The following is a 22,343-nucleotide window of genomic DNA, read 5'->3' as shown; positions in this document are numbered from 1 at the left end:
TAATCTTAAATATGGTTGTTTAATTAATCAATTTTAAATTAAACTAGTTATAAATGTAAATCCCATTTGAATTATGATTAATTTAATTAATACTAAATTTAATTAATTATAACTTTTATAATTATTATTTAATACTTTAATTAATTATAAGTTGTTAAAATTAATATTTATTAGTTATAATTAAAGCCTAATTATAACTAATTACTTTAATTAATTTTAATAACCTATAACTAATTATTTTAATTAATTATAATTAACTATAATTAATTAATGAATTAATTATAATTTCCTTAATTATTTAATTAATTAATTAAATTAATTGAATTAATTATATATTGCTAATTATAATAATTAATAATAATAAAAGAAGAGAGGAATTGCTATCTTATTTTTTTCCCTCGATCCGACGCCGTCGACCCTGCGCAGGTATAAACTCTCTAACCCTAAAACTTCCGAGAACCCGTTTCAACACAAAATTCGTCGAGATAAAATGAACCACCTGTACACGCTTTTCTTAGCGTGGTGGGAGGAGGTGCGTCACGACGCTTGCGATGAAGCGGGGTAATTCATCTAATTCCCTTCTTCGAAGTTCGTATTGCCTTTGGAAAAACCCCGCCTATACACGCTTTTCTTAGCATGGTGGGAAGGATCCCTGTGCGATGCGCATGATGAAGCGGGAGTACCATAAGTACCCGCTTGCTGGGAATAACTGCTGTTCTTGCAAAATACTATCAAAAAATGTTTTCTTCAAAATGTTTAAAAAAAAATACCCATACACGCTTTTCTTTTGTTATCAAATTTACACGGCCGCGGTTGTCCTCGAAAGAGGGCACCTACCATACACGCTTTTCTTAGCGTGGTGGGAAAGGCCCAGTTTTCCGTAGTTTCCCCTAAACGGGGGAGACGCCGAAAGTTGCCAAAATTTTGGGAGAGCAATATACATTGACTCGATGCACTTGAATTGAACATGCCAAAGACAAAATGCTGGAAACTGTGTTGAAGCTCAAAGGGTGTGTTGAACTTGGACTCGGTTGTGACACCTTTTGATTTGAAGACATAAATTGGGACCGTTACTTGGACTTTGATTTGCACATCAAATGGAAAAAATTAACACGTACCTGACTCATTTGGAACTCAATAAGACATTATAAAAAGGCATTGATTCAACACTCAAACTAAAACTTGAACCTAAATAGATATCAACATATGACTTTGGGTTGGACTCAAAACTGAACTGCACTTGAACTCCAAAGGAACTCGAACGAGAGTTAGCTTGACTCTAACTTAAACAAAAATCGAATGACTCCTAAAGACCTAAGTTCAAGTGAAATAAAATCAAATTGGAAATTCAAATTTCAAATTGAAAGTGTAACATGCAGATGAACTTGCAAGAACCGCATGGGACCAAATTTTTTGGTAATTTGAACATCAAACTGGACTCAAAAGACTGCAGGGACATAGCACTATTGAACTCAGATCGGATTGGGTTCGCAACATCAATATTGATTTCATAACATTTGGACTCAAGTAAGAACTGAAGTTGGACTCCAGAAAGGACTGAACAAATCAGATTCCAACATATAATGAACTCTCAAGGATCCAGAAGAATTTTGAAAAGAATTGTGAACATGGAGATTTGAAACTCAGAGACTAGCAGGAAAACTTAAACTAGGACTTAAGCTGAATAGAGGTTCTGAATCTCAAAATGAGCACAAGAATCTGACGACTCAATGTTGGAGAATTACACAACATCCTCACATCCGAACACCAATCAAATCACACCTTCTTACGGATATGTTTAGTGAAGCAATTACAACAAATCGTGAAATGTCCGTAGTGTCAATATAGATGAGGCAGTCAATCAATATGAGATTGAATCGAAATCTGATTCAAATCCATATATAGCCACCTATGGGTACATAAGAAATGTATCGAATCGATCTTATTTATGAATAGATCGATCGCACTTCAAATATGGAATTCAAAGGGATCAAATAGGGAATGTACTCTGAATCATATAACTAAATGAAATCATTCCGAGTCGAACACAAGTACATATATTCCTTGGTAATCTGAAAGATGGTTGATTAGCAGACTAAGTGCAAATTTGTCAGCGATGTGAATTACGACCGTATAAACAAGTGCAAATACACAAAAACCGACCCGAGATTGGTGAAAAAGGGTGGTTTCGATGCAGAAGAAACAATAGATCTTCTACAAAATACTTCCAGGAGGTCGTCGTTAGAAGACAATGTATCCCCTACAAATAAAGATGTCATTGAGATGAAGGTCATTCATTAAATCCCAAATAGAAGTGAAATGTCGAGCTGACATACAAACTTCTCAATGACACCAAGAGGGCTCATACAAGAAACAAAAATATCCACAACAATAATACCAAATTGATTTACAACAAGGTGAAAGTTCCTACGAGTTTTTATTCGGGAGATTTATTAGTGCACTACGACCCCACCTACAAAAATCAACAATAGGTGCCACGACAGTCTACCTGTACAATTAGGCATGCGACAACTCCATTCAGAAGTGTTACGCCACCACCGCCACCGGATGCTGCAACATTCCGTTACAAGCAGGACAAAAGCATCCACAACCTTATTCAAAGTGACCGTTCCACGTGCACTATAATTATATACACATAGGTACACTAAAAAGAGAATAAACAATTATTAAAACCCGCATGGGCCCCGGCGGCGTGTTATTAGTACACACGGTGATGTCTAGCAATGCATGCGGGTAGCTCGGTTGACAACGTGAATTCCAGGTTTGAAACTGATCCTTCTATACAAGTTTAATAGAAGTAGACAGGGTTCGACTTTAAGCAAATATAAAGTTTGTGGCGATCGGTATATTTGCTTATAAACATTCGATATAGGTCTTCAAGGCCTACAACATATGAATTCACTAATAAAGGCACGGAATTATCGAAACCCAATCCTCAGTCTATAATAATCTATAGTCATATATAAAATGACCAAGTACACCTCGATGCCATGGCCGTGATGAATGCAGATCTCAACCGGAGGGGTCCCAAATTTTTCATGTCTCCTAATATCTAAAATACATTTCAATGTCTTTTTGCAAACCCCCACAAAAATGGGCCTATCAAAATCTAAAATCTCACAAAACCACAAATCTCTTATATATATATATATTTAAATTTGAATAATTATCTATCAAATATTTAAAGAAAAATAAGCATCCACCCTCCGTAGCAGGTTGCCGAGGTGGACAAATTTAAATTAAACTTCTACGCTCACAAAGAGCTAAATGCCGTAGTCGAAAAAGATCACATTAGGATCAATTCTTCAAATAATCTCTTACCAGTAAGACGTGGTACGTGTCCTCTAACCGGCAGTTTCGCCGCCAAATGGCCATCTTTTCTATATATACTCTTGGTTATGACCCGGTCTCTGAACCGAGTTGGTTTTGCCGCCAATGGCACCACAGATAGTCGGTTATGGCCAGCAGCCAAATACGCTTCCTTAATTGGATGTTAAATCATTGAGATATGAATCAATAGGATTATGATCGACTAGGGCACAAAGCCCTCTGTTAAGCTAATGAACCAAATTTGTCCTCTTAGACAAACATCCAACCCAGGGGTCTACAAGTTCCCTGGACAAAGCAACCCATGGCTGCCGACAAGGATCCTTCTGTATCAGGTGGGATGACTACCTTCTCTGACTAAGTAGACCAGGGACCACGAGGGGCTGGGATGATGGAACCATGACGATCTTGATCGGGTCTGATCATCCATTCCCCCACCATGCGCTTTAAGTGCTAGACTGGTGAAATTCCCTATTTTAAATAGGTAAACTTTCCAAACCTTTCTGAATCCCAAATCCAAATTCAGTTCTTTAATATCTAAACTCATTGCTGCTATTTGTATGCCATATAACACTATCATATCTCATTTGACGGAACTAGCCTTAAAATCGGAAAGTTCTCTCTCTCTATCTATTTACTATATGTCTCTATATAGGAAAACCAGGAACTCAGATCATAAAGTCCTCACAAAATGAGGGCGAAAATCTCTGGGTAGTGTCCTTATCTACAAACCATCTGCCTTCCAAAATTTACGGTCCCAGAATTTTTCGTTAAAACTCTTGATAAAAAGAAAAACGAGCGGAGCCTGGTGGACCGAATTTTCGGAGGCCCACAGATTTCTGCTACTCCTAGCCTTTCCACTTTGGCTAGTCGCTCTCAGTGCTTATAGTAACAGCTATATTTCAAATCGCTACTCAAGATTTGTGAGTCTTTCAAATGATCGCTTAATATCAAACTCTGAAATTTTCTAAAATGTTATTTGACAATATTGCATTCATAGAGTTATATTATTGCTTGCTTTATAATATTTTATCTATTTTTTGGTTTATGCAAGTCTTCTTAAAGTGCGGGGATGTATCAGATTCTGTAAATATCTTCTCATTTTATGTGATGGATCTACAGAACACTCCGTATATCTTCCAACTGGGACAATATGGCTAATCGTCATTGAAACGGTAATATCTACCATTCCATAGTATCGTTGACTTCCCGGGATTGCTGCAAGGAATGCGCGTGGCTGGAATGGTTAGGAAGTGGGAGTCTGCTAGGATAGTACTGAATCTATTGGGTGTCTCTTCTGTCGGATTCTTCTCTAGAGAACATAAACCAGAAGGATGAGGATATGAATGGGGTGAAGAGCTCTAGTGTTGGTGACTTACAAAATTACACACCATTTAAATTAATTTTAATCAAAATTAATTTAAATTAAGTAAACTCTCTCCCTCTCTCTCTCGGTTAGGCTCGGCAGGTTCACGGGATTTGGCCGAATGGAGCGCGCATGAGGGAGAAAGTTACCTTCGCAGCAATCAAGCTCCCTATCTTGCTTCCGTTTAAAATGACGTAACTTCCGAACCAACAGGAGCGGAACGTCGTTGAGAGAGGTGAAGGAATCGGAGGGAGCTAGGGAGTTCGGCATGGGCTGGATCGGCTTTGGAGGAGCAAGGTAAGTCGGCGGAGGAAGCTGGGTAGAGGAGGTGCCGGCCAGGTAAGGGAGCTCTTCTCTCTCTCTCTCATGGGATGAAGGAGCAGGGTGGGGAGGCGACGGAACAAGAGGGCTCGGCCGGCTCTATTCGTGGAAGCAGAGAAAAGATCGTGGTATTTTCCAACGAGAGAAGAGCAGCAACGATCGTTTTATAGAGGCTGTCTACTGGCTTTACGGAAGATTTTACGGAGAAACGACTGTTTCGGCGCCGAACTCAAAAGGATTCGCAGCTGGTTTTGTGGATCCAACGGGTAAGATGTATGCACGTTAGATTTTGGCTTCCTCTTTCTTTTTGTTCTTTTGTGTATAAGATGCAGGTCAACACCAATACATGAAGCAAAATCAACAAAGCTCAGTTAGAAAAGTTGGATCTCATTCACATGTACTGTTACATAATTTCCCAAAATTTATATATTTATAAAACTATCTCTTAATAACCTTCATTTATACGACAACCCAAATCTCAAAGAGCACGACTATGTTCCATTAACTACTATGTTCCATTAACTCGTCAACTAGTCAGTTTAAAGAAATTCGATTATTTCATAATTTTTGCAAAATAAATCCGTTAGGTTCAATAACTTAAAGAAATTGGGAATATATTAACAGATATCCGTAAGTAATTGTAATTTATAGCCAAATCATGAGTGTTAGGAGTTAATAGATATTATATGAGTCCTTAAGTCTTATTTCTATAAATAGTATATTTTTGAAGGAATTAAATATGATGAAATGAAATCTTGCAAGCCTCTCTTCAGTTAAGTTTACTGTCTCTTTCTATCCCGTACTCAATTTCTAAACTGTCGACATTCTAGAATCTATTATTTATTGTGAACCCAACAATGAGTTTGCAACAAAATCATAATAATCAAATTTAAAAAGGGTGCCATCTCTAAATTGTAAGCACAAACAATTTGTGTAAATTTAATTTAACATTAGAAGTGCATTAAAATGTTATTACAACATAAAACATACAACGAAGTACATTATAAGGAGCTGTTTGTAGAAAATAAAGTTGTCTTCAAATAGCAAAATGCAGTGTGAAGTATAAATTAATCAGATAATTTAAAACAAGGTCCAAACAATTACCTGCGATGAAATAGAGAGGAAAATTTTAATCCTACTGTATAACTCTTATAGTAACAAGAACATTGAAGAAAAAGCTTCTATTTTTACTGATTTGGAAATTCAATGCTTAAAGACCAATTGACACAGACAGTTACAGCTTTAAAAGTATTTTGAATAGCATTCCTAGAAATGAATCTGAATATTACACAATTAAAAGTGAGAAGACCTTACCTAGAGATAAATCTGAAGGATTTTGGATCAAAATTATAACAGGAAAGAAAGAGCCTTATCTTCTCGAAATGAGTGCTAGGAATAACTTGAATTAGGATTAAATACTGAATAATTGTGCATGAGATTTTATGAATAAAAATTGATTCATATAAGATATTCTCAATAGATTCAATGATTTATACATCACAACATATAAGTTGAAATAAGCTGATTATAGTGCTTCAAAATAATCATGCACTGGATCAATTATTTAAGAAAAATTAACTTCTAAGGATCATGCAACAAAATAATCATTATATAGTAAGTAATATAGTAGCATTTGAAAGACCTTCTGAATAAGGTCTAGTTAAAGCAATATAAATTAAAAAAGTATTTAAGTTTCATCAATGCACTGGATCACATTTTAGCTTGAATTTCATATCTTTGAAGATGTACCTGAGATTCCTTTGGATTTGACAATCTTAGATAACCCATCACTTAACCCTCTTGCAAAGCCTTATTGAGTTTGAATGCAAAACCTTCACAACATCCATCAAACAAATAGCAATATCAGCAATAAATTAAGCAAAATCAATCAAGATAAATCAAAGCGTTATACTTTACAACATACTCAGGTCCAACAATGTTAGAGTAGTATTTCTTAAAGAACACATAAAAATAATACTTAAATGCACGTTTACGACTAAACCAAGCAGAGCCGGTTCACAACCTGCTCTCTAAGAAGGGCATCAAAACCTGATGATTTATATGATGCCATCATTTTAACTTGAATTCTTAAGAAACCTTTCAAAACCTGATGATTTACAAAATATCAATATCTCGGATGATCTTATTTAATATTCAATTGTAAGCAAAAGTATGTTTTGATCAAACATCTCATAGTGAGTAGAGAAGAAGTATGATGATATAAGCAGTGCAGCATACAAATCAAGTTACCACTTAGAAGCACTTGAAAATGACTCGTAAGAAAATAATGCTTAAAAGAAAATAAAAAAGTTAAACAATGCCTAGTTGGGATTATGAGTCATAGCTGGAAAGGTGGTATAATAGTAGTTGGATTGCAAATTGGAATATAAGGGATGATGGTTAAAAACATTAAAGTTTGGCTTACAAATAGTTCCTCAACACCGTACATATCCCAACCCAAGGTGGACTTAGATTACCTTCATTTAATTAAATTTATATTATCATATGGTATTAATAAGTTGAAAGTGATTTGTTGCTAAAAGATGACATGCTAGGCAGGATAACATTAGTTGCATTTAAAAAAAAAAGTTATCACTGCTACTCTCTATTTCAGTTGGTTGGCTCCACAATGCACAAAATGCCAATAAATAATATCATAAATCAATAAAGCAATTAAACCAAAATATACATGTTTTTTTGGTATCTAAACGAAATTGAAGAAATTAACATACAGAATTAGATACCAATATATATGTAAATATTGAACAGTTTGTTAGCAATTCAACAAAAGTTATAAGAAATACAAAAAAAAAAAAATTTAATGTATAGCAAACCAAAAAAATAACTTTATACCTGCATGATGACAAGGGTCGGTCGTGATGAAGATGCATAAAATTTCGTACTTACATTTTTTTTCCTTGAATTTTCTCATATCATTTTCAATTTTTTTTATAATGGTTTGGAAATTGATTTGTAGAATTTTTGCAGTGCAATGATGATCGACTATTTCATATACTACACCTGGTTATGGGTTTTTTTTTGTACTTTCTAAGTTATGTTTGTTACTTTGGAATATGTTTAAATTGTTTAGATTTTCTCCACTACATTTCTCAGCATGTAATGCTGTATAAAAAATTTTTCCCAGTTTCATAGGTTCTAACTATTGTAGTTATCCTTTTTAGATAATGAAATTGTGTTATACCCCTAAATGTCCAACAACAACATCAAGCCTTTTCTCCCACTATGTGGGGTCGGCTACATGAATCCTTCGTCTCCATCGTCTCTTGTTAAAAATCAAAACGGTCCTAAATGTCCCATAAAAAAATTAAGCCTCTAATAATATGATCTCTTGATTAAAAAAATATTTGATATTGAATATTTGTGGCCATGTGGGTGTTAACATTAATAAAGATTGTTCTCCAAATTAAAAACCTAACTTCTTTGATAAATTTCTATATTACGTATAAGAAATATCACCTTAATAAAAAATTATGTCAAAGAAAGGTATCCATTTGGTTGAAGATACAATTAACGACAGATATTCATTTAAAGTTTTAGAACGAACAATCAGAATGATATATCGGAAGATTCACAACTGTAACTTAAAATCTTCAAACTATACACATCTCAACAAAATAAGCAAGTTGTTTTAAGATTTTTTTTAAAGAAAAGAGAAAATAAACAGCTCTTGATTCTCAAAGTAAGAATGAAAATCTCATCAACATTCCTTTAACAAATCTCATTATCCTCTCTATCAACATGCAAGAGACAGGCAATTTGAGTTAAAATTTAAAACAGCCATTAGATTTGAACATTGAGGGAGATAAATCCCTAACTTGTTTGTTCACAAAGGCAAGAAGAAGGAAACTAATGGAAGGGAATAAGAGAAAGAACGAAGAGAAACTACTTACAGCAAAACTGGCGGCTAGGGTAAAGGCATTATTGGCTGTAGGGGAAGAATTCTTCGGGTTCGAGTGAAGAAGCAAGGCACGACTTCCATTCCCTTGAGTGTTCAACCAGTCTTCCTAGGTCATGCGAACGAGAGAGACGAACTGGGATTTCCGATCAGAGAGCGACGGAGTGGGGTATGGCCATTTTGTTGTTGCTGTTCGATTTCTTTGCTTTTCATCTTCTAAATTTCATCGTTGATGGTCGACTTCTTTGCTTTACGAGAGGTAGAGTTTTGCGAGTCGCTTCTTCGGCTCCTTCGTTGCTGACTTTTCTCCTTCGACCACGTTCCCTTTCTGTCCGATCGGAAGTCACCACATTTTAATCAGAAGCAACTACGTGTGATCGCTCGCTGTGAAGGTAACTATCTTTCGTCCTTTCGCTTGCTTCTTCGGCCAAATCCCGTAAATCCGCTAAAATTTCAGGATTCACTAAATCCCGGATTTACGGTCCAGAGGGGGAGCCGTAGGAGTTATTCCGCCGTGAGGAGATTTAGCAGGTGATCAAATCCCGTATGGCAGGATTTGGCATAAATCCTACTCAAAATCGACATAAATCCAGCATCCAAACAACCCCTAAAGCTCTCTAACCCTTCCGGTTACTATAAGATGAATAATATAAATGAGAATCATGAGATTGAGAGAGAGAGAGAGAGAGAGAGAGAGAGAGAGAGAGAGAGATTTACCTTCTTCAGCATCAGGAGCCGTTCGCCTGAACGGGAAGAGTCTTCCGAGGCCACGAGACGATCTCTTGAGCAAGTTGAGTTAATAGAAAGTAGAGAGGGGAGTCCGGAGGAAGGAAAAGGAAATAAACAAGAAAGTCAGATTAGGGCTTTATTTATAGAGAGTGCGGAAGGGTTAACAGACTGAAAAATAAATTAGAAAAGATTCGAATTAAAATCCGGATGAATGAAGACGCAATAGCGTTCAAAAACTAAGTTACCGTTATGCTTAATTTAAAATTTTATTCAAAATTAGAAAGAAATATTTGTATATATTTAAGTATAAAATAGATGAATTATGTATTTTCATTTTAAAATATATATTTCAATTTTTTACATATAATAGTATAGTTTATAAAAATGCATTTTAAACCTGTTTTATTTTTATTTGAAAAAGTTTTAAACGACATTTTATTTTATTTCATCAATTAACCAACTTTTTTTTTATTAAACAAAATTTTTTGCTTACTAGCTAGGCAAAGTTCTTTGGGCACACTCTCACCAAAATGATAACCTTCATCAAAAGGTACATATAATTGATACACAGAGATACCTAAATGGGGTAGCCAGTAGTACCCAAATGCGGTACCCAGAAGTACTCAATGTACACAAAAGTTCACATAAACACAAAAGAAAGGAACACATGAGCAGAAAAAATGAAATAAATCATCATTGAAATGAAATGTTAAATTCTTCATTTGAACAATAAATAATGGACATAAAGACACATCAATATCTACCGATACACTCTGATATCCACCGATACACACCGATACCCACATGTACACACAGGTACACACTAGTGCCCATAGGTGCACACCGGTACACACTGGTACAGAGTATAGAAAAACCCTAACTTGACATTTGCAGAATGAATAAAACTAACATATCTCGTAGAAAAAAAAAAACTAACATATCTCGTGAAAAAGAACTTCTTATCCTTGTAATAAAAAATTGAGCTTAGTCATGACTAGTGGTCTGCAACGAAAATCTAGAGCAAACGGAAGGAGCTTCAGATGAAGATGAAAAGTGCCTTTAACAAGAGGTACTAAAATGCCCCCGTCGATTTTGAAAAACTGAAACGTCTCGATCGATTTTTAAAAATTGAAACGCATTAATATAAAGTAACTTTTCGCATTTGGTCTAGGTCAATCATCGAGCCACGCGGGGTTATCGAGCCATAAGTGATGACATTTTATTAGAGTTTGGATGTAGAGCTACGCGCAGAGTCCACGTCGAATAATTTTTCGATCAAATGACATCACAGAAGAAACAAAACACTCTTTCTTTAATCACAATTTGAAATGTATTGCTGGGATCAACTCAAGGCGTATTTGAGATGGCTACAACTCTCAGTAAATCAGGTTGTGAAAATATTGCATAAAAAGTTACTTTTTTAAATCGTTACACAAAAATCATAATATTTTACTTGGATATTATAACTTTCAATCTCCTATTCTAACTAAAGTACCTTGATACTTTTATATTGAGATGTCTAAAAATTATTTAACTACCAAAACTTTTTAAAATGTATATAATAAACTAATAATCCTAAATTAAACTTTTAATCAATTTCAACAAATATTATTTTACTTTTAAATATCATAATACTAATAATTTTTTTAAGAATATACTATCATACTTAAAAATAATCTGAAAAAAAAAATCTTTCAAATTACTTCATAAAAAATTATATTTCTTGAAAAATAATAATATATTTTGGCAAAAATTTTAAGATTGAATTTAAAAAAGTATGTAATGACTTATCATGAAAAAAAAAATATTTCTATATCTCTAAATTACAATTTCAATGTAAGGAAATTCATAATAAAAATTATTTGAAATCCAGAATAAATTGTTACATATTAATTGGACAAGTTTAGCTAATATAATATCTAATATTGAGTTTAAAAAATATTGAATATATTATAAAATTTACAACAATGAGAAACCCTAATCTTTCTGTCCATACTAGGGATTAAGTTTTACAACTTCAAACTAAAACCACGAGCTCATCAATAACTTACAAATGGTAGCTAGATACATTAGGAACTATACATACTACCTCAACGCGTCCGTCATAATCAATACAAATTCTGCACAGTATTCTAAAAATGGTTAACATATATTAAAAAAAATGCCATATACTTCATACTTATATTAAAACAAACTTTGTTCTCTTAGCACATAAGATTATCAGAATGGGAGTGTAGAGATGGATGACCTGATAAATTTCCAGGTGTTTGACGTTGAACTGGGAGAGTAAAGCTGTGAAACTGGATGACTAGTTACAGACTAGAGAATATGGTAATCAAAAAGACTGGGCATATACATCTGGCTTTATTAGATATTCGAGACCTTGCAGTGCTGAAAATTTTCTCAAGTTTGAGTAGGATGGGATGAACCGGTGCCCAAGTCTATATATTCTTTGATATGAATTTCTTCCAATCAGTAGAGGAAATCGCAAACATCAAAAAGCATGACACTATAAGAAGTTATTACATACAAAGTCCAGAAGTAGCCCCGTCTTGACTCCAAACCTTTATTGACATGTATTTTTTTGCAGCCATGTGAATTAGTTTAATAATGCATGACCCGACAACCAGACGCAACTATTTTATATGATGCTAATTTTTTTAAAAAAAATACCCATGACTCTCGTTCCTGAAATTTAGGATTTTCATGGAATAAATTTTTTAGGCGAATCGACCCCAAAATTTTGAAGGAACAAACGAAGAAGATTGAGACTACTTTAGAGGATGTTCAATTATCTAATGAGATGATATGCTAACATGATGTGTAGACTAAAAACTTTTAGATAAGAAAACTGTAACCAACCATGGAGAGTTTACAGAATAGTGCGGAGATTGCAAGGTTGGGTGAACGGGAAGTCAATTCGGTTAGGAAATAGGGTGTATTCTTCAATTTTATTTTTATGACAAATTCCTCAAATAGAATAGACATGCGTAATATTTTTTCTCATTTTTGAAAATTTTGAAAAGTCCAGTTAGAAAGATTGAACGACCATATGACATTTCCGATCAGATACACGGTGCTCAATGATTTTTATTTGTGTTTTTGATGATTTTTTTGGAAAATCGTCTGCATATGACATTTTTGTTTAGATACACAGTACAAACTGTTTTGTATTAAATTTCTTGAGGACATTGTTTATAGTTTGTATACAATGTATACAAGTTGTGCACTATATGCATAGAGAATTATTGCAAAAGGTTATACACACTTTTGTGGTGTGTTTTCTCTTAATATATTTTTCATTGCACACAGGGTACATACAAGTGTTAGGATGCATATTGAGATGTATAGTAGGTATGCTCATAAGTTTGATTTTAGTGTTTGCAAGAAACATCACAGTTACTAGTCAAATTCCAAAAACATAAGATGCAAGGACCTTCTAACCACAAAAATAATGAAAAATGACCTAACAACAAAACCATAAAACTTTTGCATTTCCACGTGATTTCAAAATTATCGTGACTCATTTCCTTTATTTTCTTGAAAAATAACCTTTGGATTGGGTCGTCTCATCATGCTGGTAAATAATAATAATAATTAAAAATAGCTGAGCCAACTCATTGGGACACACATTATTTAAAAAAATCCACATGGCTGAAAAAAAGAAATTCACCCAAAAACATGTGTCAACCAAGGACTGAAGTTCAAACATAGATCTACATCCGGACTCCATATGTAATAATTGCTCCACTATAAGATGCATCATACATGGATTGACTAGGCCAATAACGACAATACTTCATAAAGTATGGCTTAGGACATTATATTTCCTCTAAAGGCAAACCCCTTACTCATTAAATAATTGGGCTTATGAAAAGGGTAACGCACATTTTTATTTATTTCGCATTAAGGAAAAAAATTCATTTGCTTCTACTAGTTTTCTAAGTAATGTGTGTGAAAGAGCATGTATTGCTCAACTTGAAAGCAATATCAATAGACAAGTTTAAAACAAGATAATAGGATGACATAAAATATTAGTCAAACTCTGGTTCCTTATATGATTGCTTTATAAAAAGTCACCTCCATAACAATCAAATGGTAAGAATATAAGGAAGTTCATATAACAAATAAAAAATAATAATAAAGATTTATATTTCACTCTACTCTTGTAAAACATATGAATAATGCCCCTAAAGAACTATGTGTAGAATGAATCTAATTCATCTCATTAACCAACATAGATATGATTTGCTCTCTTAGTTGTATCATCTCCTTATCATCTTCGTCATCTCGTGTCTCATAAGTTGTTACTTCATTTCATTATATAATAGTCACTCCCCAATTCTGTACTTGTATGCCTCATGAGGTATGTATAATTGATCCTTATCACATAAGAGACATTTGCTGAAATTTTCATAATGTTCTTCATTACCCTCTCCGAACGAAGTCTAAGCACTTCATTCTGGCCTAGAACAATGATTATATAAATAGATTAATACAAGAATATGTATAAGAGATTTTATGACTACATAAAGTATTAAGAATGATAATCTTTGATAGAGATGACATATTAACCTCTAGGTTTTGAAGGAGAATTCAACAAGATTTGGCACAAAATTACATTTCAATATAGCTTTCTATCTATAGACCAATAGACAGTCTGAAAAGACTATCCAACTTCTGGAATACCTTCTAAGGCTTTACTTTCTAGGCTTTGGTGGCAGTTGGGAGGATCACATTTCCTAATCAAAATTTTCTAGAATAATGATTTCTAATCAAGTATAGGCATGACTCTTTATGAAGATCTATATGATGGAAGATGTAGAACCCCACTATTTTGGACATAAGTGGGACAAAAAAAGTCTGATTGGGCTAGCCTTAGAGAATGATGCCACTAAAAATCTATCTAATCGAAGATAGATTAAAAGCTATCTAAGATAGGCATGCATAGTACTATGATCCAAAACAATGAGTTGTGAAATTTTAGGTTCAAGAATTCATATATATGAAGATCAAAACAATAAAAGGTATCAATAAATTTGGGTAAAAAGGGAAGTTGAGTCCAATATGCGTTGGACCATTTGAAAGGATTGGATAGTCTGCCTATAGATTATTGTTGTCAAAGCACATGTTTGATATTTATAATGTATTCTAAATGTCACCTATGAGGAAATGGGTGTCGTATTTTGGAAATTGAGCTTGTATAGATAAAGTTGTGATACATAAAAAAATTGAGCTATAAAATAGAACTGATACGGATTTTGGGATATGATGTTAAAATGATAAGAAATAAATAAATCTTAACGGTCAAAATGTAGTAAAAGCATAAAAAATAAAAGAGAAGTTATTTCTGAGAAAGAATCTAAGATGCGATAGTTGTACCCTAATATATTTTCTTGATGTGAGTTTTAAAAAATTGAGAATTATATTTTTCTCATGATGGGAGGATTGTAATACCCACTAAAATATTGTAGTTGTGCCTAATCTAACCCAATTTGGTGATTTTGATGTGTTAAAACTTTTGCAATCTATCTACATATATTTGTGAGTGTTTTATGAATGTGTAAATGCATAAAATCTGTTATGAGGTGGGTCTTAAATATAAGTGTGCATGGAATTAAAAGCTAAAAAAACTCCCTTGGGAGAGTTGTAGCACTTGGCTTGTGAGTGCTATAATGCTAACCACTTCAGTTTAGCTCATTTTAAAATGATCTGGGTCGGCACAACAATGTTGCTGCCCTGAGTACCACAATACTAAGCCTTTTTTTAATAAAAAATAACAAAATTCATTTAATTTTCACTTTAGTGACACCTCCACCATTAAGTTGTTAATTTAGAGAGAGAGAGAGAGAGAGAGAGAGAGAGAGAGAGTGTGAGGATGAGATTCTATAGAGATAAAATTGGATACTTCGGTCTATTTTTGTTGTCGGCTCAATTTGGGAAGTTAATTAGCTCAAGATAGATTATATTCCACCTATCACAATTTCAAACGTACAGGAATTTATGTGTTTTTTTTATTAAAATTATAAATTTGTAGTGTAAAACAAAGATAATTTTACATCCATTAAACTTTCATTGTGTAACATTTCTATATATTATAGATATAAGTATTATGTACATTTTAGTATTGTTCTCAATAATTTCCAATGTGTCAATAAAAAAGTGAGCTCTTTTTCAAACGTACAGGAATTTATGTGTTTTTTTTATTAAAATTATAAATTTGTAGTGTAAAACAAAGATAATTTTACATCCATTAAACTTTCATTGTGTAACATTTCTATATATTATAGATATAAGTATTATGTACATTTTAGTATTGTTCTCAAGAATTTCCAATGTGTCAATAAAAAAGTGAGCTCTTTTTAAATTTTTTTAAAATAATTTTGACCCTAGAAAATAATATTGTTGCATATTTAAAGCTTTAAAATAGTATTTTAAATCATCTATATTAATCTAGCAAAATTATAATAAAATAAAAAATTACTCACTTGTTGAATTTATTTCCTACTAATAAAAAATTATGTGAATTTTTAAAATTATATATATATATATATATATATATATATATCATAATGCAATTTTATCTACACTTATCTTCTTGAAATGTGTGATTTTGTTGAGCTATGATGTTTGAATAAATTCTTTTATATTGACTGCACAAAGGTCACAAGGCTTTGAAGTTTATGATTTCTTATGTGCTAGTATTTAGTATTATAAGGGTCTATTTTTTAATATTGCTGCCATAAGGATTGTTTATAAAGGGTCTGAAGATTTAGATATTTATTTTGATGGGTTTGGTATAAGCCTTTGAGAAATACTATTATTTTATATTCTATTATAAGAAGTAATTATAATTTAACCGTTCATGAAATATTTATTATACTATGTACTATCCATATAGCATTATTTTGGCTCTAGTGCAATAGAAATTATTAGAAAATATTTTAACTCTAGAAACAACATAAATAGGTTGATTATTAATTTTTTTGATGTAGTGGGTCCTACTGCAACATTTTATTTAGTAAACTTATTAAATTATCAATTAATTATATAATAAAATTTTTAGCCAATTGAAGCTGCTGTTAGCCACACGACCTACTGCAACATTTTATTTCAAGCCAGAGAAAGGTGAAGAGTGAATATTAAGTAGCTAGGGTTGCAGGTTTCTGATTAGTCAAGTATGTATATATTAAATTTTAAATTCTTTTTTTACAATTATGGTTTGCCATCCATGTATTGTAGTATATAGATTTGTTATATATATTAGTATATTATATATATATATATATATATTATATATAATTATATAATATATATATATATATATATATATATATATATATATACTAATATATATATATATAATATATATATATATATATTATAATTATATATATATACTTTTGATGATGATGAAAAGGAAATGAAATGAAATAACAAATATAATATATATCTTTAGATGAGATTTGAAAAAAAGGAAAATGAAATGAATTGTGGGATGAGGATATGTCTATTTAATAGAGGTAAATTAGAATCTATGTAAGTATATTTTAAATTAGGAAAATCTACAAAGTCTCTAAAACTTAGATCTTGAACTTGATATTTTTTATGATGGATTGAGAAAAGGATGATTGTGGATTAGGTTTATTTACAATTTTGTTTTTTTAGCATAGGTAATTAAAAAGCTATGTGTCCTCATATTTAATTTAAGAAAAATCTATAAAGTTTCTAAAACTTAGATCTTGGGCTTGTTTTATCAACATTAATATGACTGTTCCTGTCATTATGGTGTTATTTGGCTAGGTGTAACAATCATTAAATTGATATTTTTTTAGCACAATTAACACATGTCACTACATTGTATATCATAATTATTATGCATTATGATAAAGATAAGACATACTTTTTCTTCTCTTTGTTTGTTGTCTTTTGGTTAAGTTTCCTGTCAAACACCAAAGAAGAGAGTGCGAATTGATGCTGTATTTTAGAACAAACATCCTAAAATTAAAAGCATGAAAATATTTTTTCCTTTAATTTAAATTAAATAGACATGCAATATATATATATAAATCAAAATATATTAATATTATATATAGTATATTATATAAACAAAATTGAGTTCTGAAGTCCAATGATTATTTTCATTTTCTATCTCTAACTTGTACACTCGAATTGAGATAAAAACAAATCTCCAAGTTCCTCTCAAGGAAAGTCCCTTCCAATTTCTAAACTTTGATTCTCATAATCTTTGCACATTTGGGGATTAGAAAAATTTTATTTTTTTATATATTTATCAATTTGTTATGGTGTTCTATGGTGCATAAAAAAAAAGTGTTATCCCTAAATCCTTATCAAATATCTTAAAATGTTACTCCATGATCAATATTAATTATAGATTTCAAATATCCAAATTTTTTTAAATCAAATTACAAAATTTCTAGACTTCTAGAAGGAATTACTTATATACATAAAGAACTTTACTCATGATATATGGATAACCCATACTCTAAACTCTACATGGTAGTGAATAAAGATGCAATGATGCTATAATATATAGTCCTATAAGTGCTCATATGTCTTATATAAGTGCACATATAATATATATGTTTATGTGAACAATATGAATAACATATGCTGGTTGGAAAGGAATTCATGAATGTTCTAAACTTCTTCTAACCATAAGTAAATGCAATATGTGATGCATATCTATATGATGTATGTATGTGAGGTGTAATACTAGTGGAAGGTATTAATATTTCTAATTCATCTCTATGATCTTGATTAGTAGTAGTGTGTGACCTTATCCTAACATGAAATTATAATTTTTTTATATCAAATTATTTTCATTTACAAATTCTATGCACAATGATCTCTTATCATCTAAGTCATTCTTAGCCTATTCTAACTCATCTAGCAATATGCTATGTTTTTTTTTTCAAAACATGTAAAGTTCTTTTTCAAAGAAGAATGATTCTTTCTAGGAAATCTTAAACTTGTATGCAATTTTGTAGGAAGTGAAAGTAATTCATCAAAAGGAAAATCATATAGCTATTCTAATTAAGAATCTCCTAATCCATCTTGAACCACCAAACAAAAGGTATTAATTTCCTCCTTAGGAATACAAGTAAATGATTATATCTTAAGCTTCGTCTGGGACAGCTTTCTTACTGCTTCCTAAAATAACTTTCTAGTACAAAATATTTAATTTTTGTACTAAAAAGCTTCTTTAAGAAGCAGTAAAAAAGTCATCCCAAACAATACCTTAGAATCGATCTAGAAAGCTTGGTCTTACTTTTGGAAATTTTAAAATAGAATTTTTCATTTGATTTCTCCCTCTGAGTCGAGCTTTTCAAGTTCAAATACCCTCACTTAGTATGCCTTGATTTTCATTTTTTAAAAAGCATTATAGTGTTAAACTTTGAGCTTGATTTATACTCCTCATAACCATTCTTTCTATCATTGATTTATTATTCTTTATATTTTTAAGGAAATAATTGAATTTTCTTATCAATAAAATCACATCAACATTACCAAAACTATCCATCATGCTATTGCTAAATTCATTCACATTCAAGGCAATCTACTTTTTCTTATTACTTTCAATGTGTCAATTGCTCTTAGGCTAAATTTCTGTTCATGAGCTATAAGAGAGCCAATTAAAAAGGTTAATAGAATATATAGACACTTAGATTTAGAGATAGTTGTGATCTTTGCATCCCAAGACTAATAGACACCCAAAAATTTTATTTACCTTTTTGTGTTAAAATATTTATTACCAAAAATGTATAATAATGTAACAATTTATATAAATCTAGTACACATATCAATAATTACTGCATTAGAATACATATAAAATACTTCACAATCATACATAAGAATATTAATATGGGATAGCATGTTATGTAATGCATAATTTATCTCATATTTCTTTTCTTTAAATACATATAGAGACATATATTTAGATAATAGATTTTAAAGTACAGGAAAAAAAATGTTTAGACAATTAGAATTCAGATGTGCCAGCTCTCTCTCCAATTGTTCTCATTCCTTAAAAGATATATTTATCTGCTTATTAATTTTCAAATTCACGAAGTGCATATCCTATTTGAACTAAGTTCCATATGCAAAAATTAATAGGTTATATGAATTTTGCCATGCGAACTTTTTAAAAAGCAAAGGGAATATTATCCAGCAATGGTGAATAGATACTTAAATACCTTTACATTGTGCTTCTATTGAGTGAATGTACTATGTAGATCCATTTTAGATGATAAAACCTATCAATAAGAATCTAGCTCTGATATCAATAGAAATATACGACATAACAAAGCAATATGTGAATAGGTGTGTGATTTAAAAACAAAATAATAAAATAGAAACTTAAAAGTATTTTTTAATTTAATTTAACTATAAGTATCAAGTAGATTTTTTTTTTTAGAAAAGCAACAAGAAATTGAAAAATCAAATATGATCTGAGGGACAAGTACAAATAATTGATTATTTTCTTTACTTTTCTCAACTAATTCTTATATTATCTACTTATAAAATCAAGAAAAAAAAATCCATCATTCAACCAATCTTGTAACACATGCGAGATTGATATCATAATAGTCTTATCATATCATGAAGTGATAAGAGCAAGTAAAATTAAAATAACACATGTGAGATTGATATCATAATAGTCTTATCATATCATGGTGTGAAAGATGAAAAGAGTAAAAAGTCAAAAACCAATATATCATTATTGGGCATCAAAATCTAGGTCCATTCCTCAAATCCTTCACTTAAGATTTCCATTACTCTCTCTTTAATGATAGAAAGGTGATGAAATCACTCTTCTTAATGAGTAATGGAGGGACCATATTCTCCCTCTTAAACTCCAACGCGGGACAAAATTACTTTAACCCCCCAACTAGTGACAATAAGATCTTTAAAATATTTTGCGATCAAAATAACATATTACAAACAAGAAGCCATAACCCTTAGAATAGCCACATCACTAAATTGGTGGATTGCAAGGTATAAAAAAATTCAATTTTATACATAGAATAAAAAAAAAAAACTAATAATCCATTGAATTTGATTTAGGCTTCACATGGGATTATTTTCTTACAGTTTCTTAAAATATTTTTTAATGCAAAAAAATTTTATACTAAAATTTTATTTTTAAAAAGCAATTAAAAAGCTGATAAAAAAAGTCTCTGACATGGCAGTGTTACATGGAGAGGAACATTTGCGCAGCTATGTGGCGGCAACGTGGACGAATGAATTTTGACATGACATGTAGTCGTCAGTCATTCATGGTTTGAATAACCAGGCCAATCATTCACAATTCGAATGACTGGTTGGGAGTGTTAGCGAGCGCACCATAGGCCAGTCGGGTGAGTCAAGCGGGCAATGTCGGGGAAGCGTATAGAAATCTAGGCACGTAGTGCGGCCCTATTTTCATGACCCGGGGGGTGGAGGCACATCCCTGTTGTCGTAGCCCGGGCTAAGGAGGCGAGGATGTGGCACATGGCGTGATGGGGTGCCACTCAGTCATTTTTGCATTAAACTACTAGGCTAGTCGTTTCTCACTCGAATGATTAGGCAAGTTGTTTCTTTAAAATTCTTAAATTAAATTTATTATATTTGTTACCTAAGTTTATAGATAATTATATCAAATAAAAATCAAGTTAGGGATAATTAAATTAAAGTAAATTTACCCATAACTTAGTCAGGGACAAACTTAAGTAAATAATTAAATTTAAATTAATTTAGTAATAATGTTATATGTTAAATTAATATATAGATAATTACCTTAATTTGAAATTAATATATGGAAAAAAAATTATATTAATTTAAAATAAGTAGTTGAACTATAATGATGCAGTAATATTAAGTTAAAAATTCTCCCAAAAAAAGTATTAATTTAAAATTTCTACATTAATTCTTCCATATTGCTACCATGTAGCAGTGATAAGGTTCCTCGCCATGTAAGCGCATTATGTCAGGTGAAATTATTATGCGTGGACACCGAACGTCGTCCAAAGCCACTGAAAATGCGCCGCATCACCACTACCCGGTACCGCGACTCGGTACTACTCGGTATCGAGCTCGGTACTGAGCTCAATATTGCTCGATACTGGATAACGTGGATACACTTGATTGATCTCTGGACGGTAAGTTGTGCATTGCCTGAGTAAACGATTGCCATTACTTTAAAATATTTTTTTAATGATTTTTGTTTTAGGTAAAAACTTGTAACCATATTTATTTTTAAAAATTGTTTGATAAATAATTTTGTTTGTAGAGTAGAAGAAACAATACCATGTGATATATTCCAAAATGAGTAACCTATGAAGCTTAGACAACTTTATTCATCCTGAGTAGCTCGAATCATTTTGTATTGCCAATATAATTTATGTTAGCCTTTTTATTGATATTTTTATCTGGCATATTAAGAGTATGTGAAAGATACTTCATAATAATCTTTTCTCAAACTTTCCTCAGTGGTATGAATAGTGTAGAATCTTGATTTATCTAGAAGATTATGCCAGACTACTAGCAAATATGTTTCGTGAATTGAGAACTTCTTAGTGAGCATGGAGAATAGAAACCAAAGAATAGAGAAAAATAGGCTAGCAAGATCTTCAGTATCTCACTCAAGAATAAACAAAATGT

The 22,343-nt window shown here is 31.7% G+C and overlaps 1 long non-coding RNA gene across 2 annotated transcripts in view; it reads right to left on the bottom strand.

The window, feature by feature from the left end:
• Nucleotides 1-9,769, bottom strand: part of LOC114580558 — a 21,113-nt gene extending 11,344 nt beyond the window's left edge. For both annotated transcript variants that reach the window (XR_003702009.1, XR_003702008.1), the window contains exons 1-2: nt 9,669-9,769; nt 6,785-6,867 (exon numbers count right to left, since the gene is read on the bottom strand). This is a non-coding gene — a long non-coding RNA (uncharacterized LOC114580558). The remainder of the gene's footprint in view (nt 1-6,784; nt 6,868-9,668) is intronic.
• Between the last annotated feature and the right edge of the window lie 12,574 nt (nt 9,770-22,343).

Source organism: Dendrobium catenatum, unplaced genomic scaffold (genome assembly GCF_001605985.2).
Source record: "Dendrobium catenatum unplaced genomic scaffold, ASM160598v2 fragScaff_scaffold_1096, whole genome shotgun sequence".
Taxonomy (NCBI): domain Eukaryota; kingdom Viridiplantae; phylum Streptophyta; class Magnoliopsida; order Asparagales; family Orchidaceae; genus Dendrobium; species Dendrobium catenatum.
This window is presented reverse-complemented; position numbering and strand designations above follow the sequence as displayed.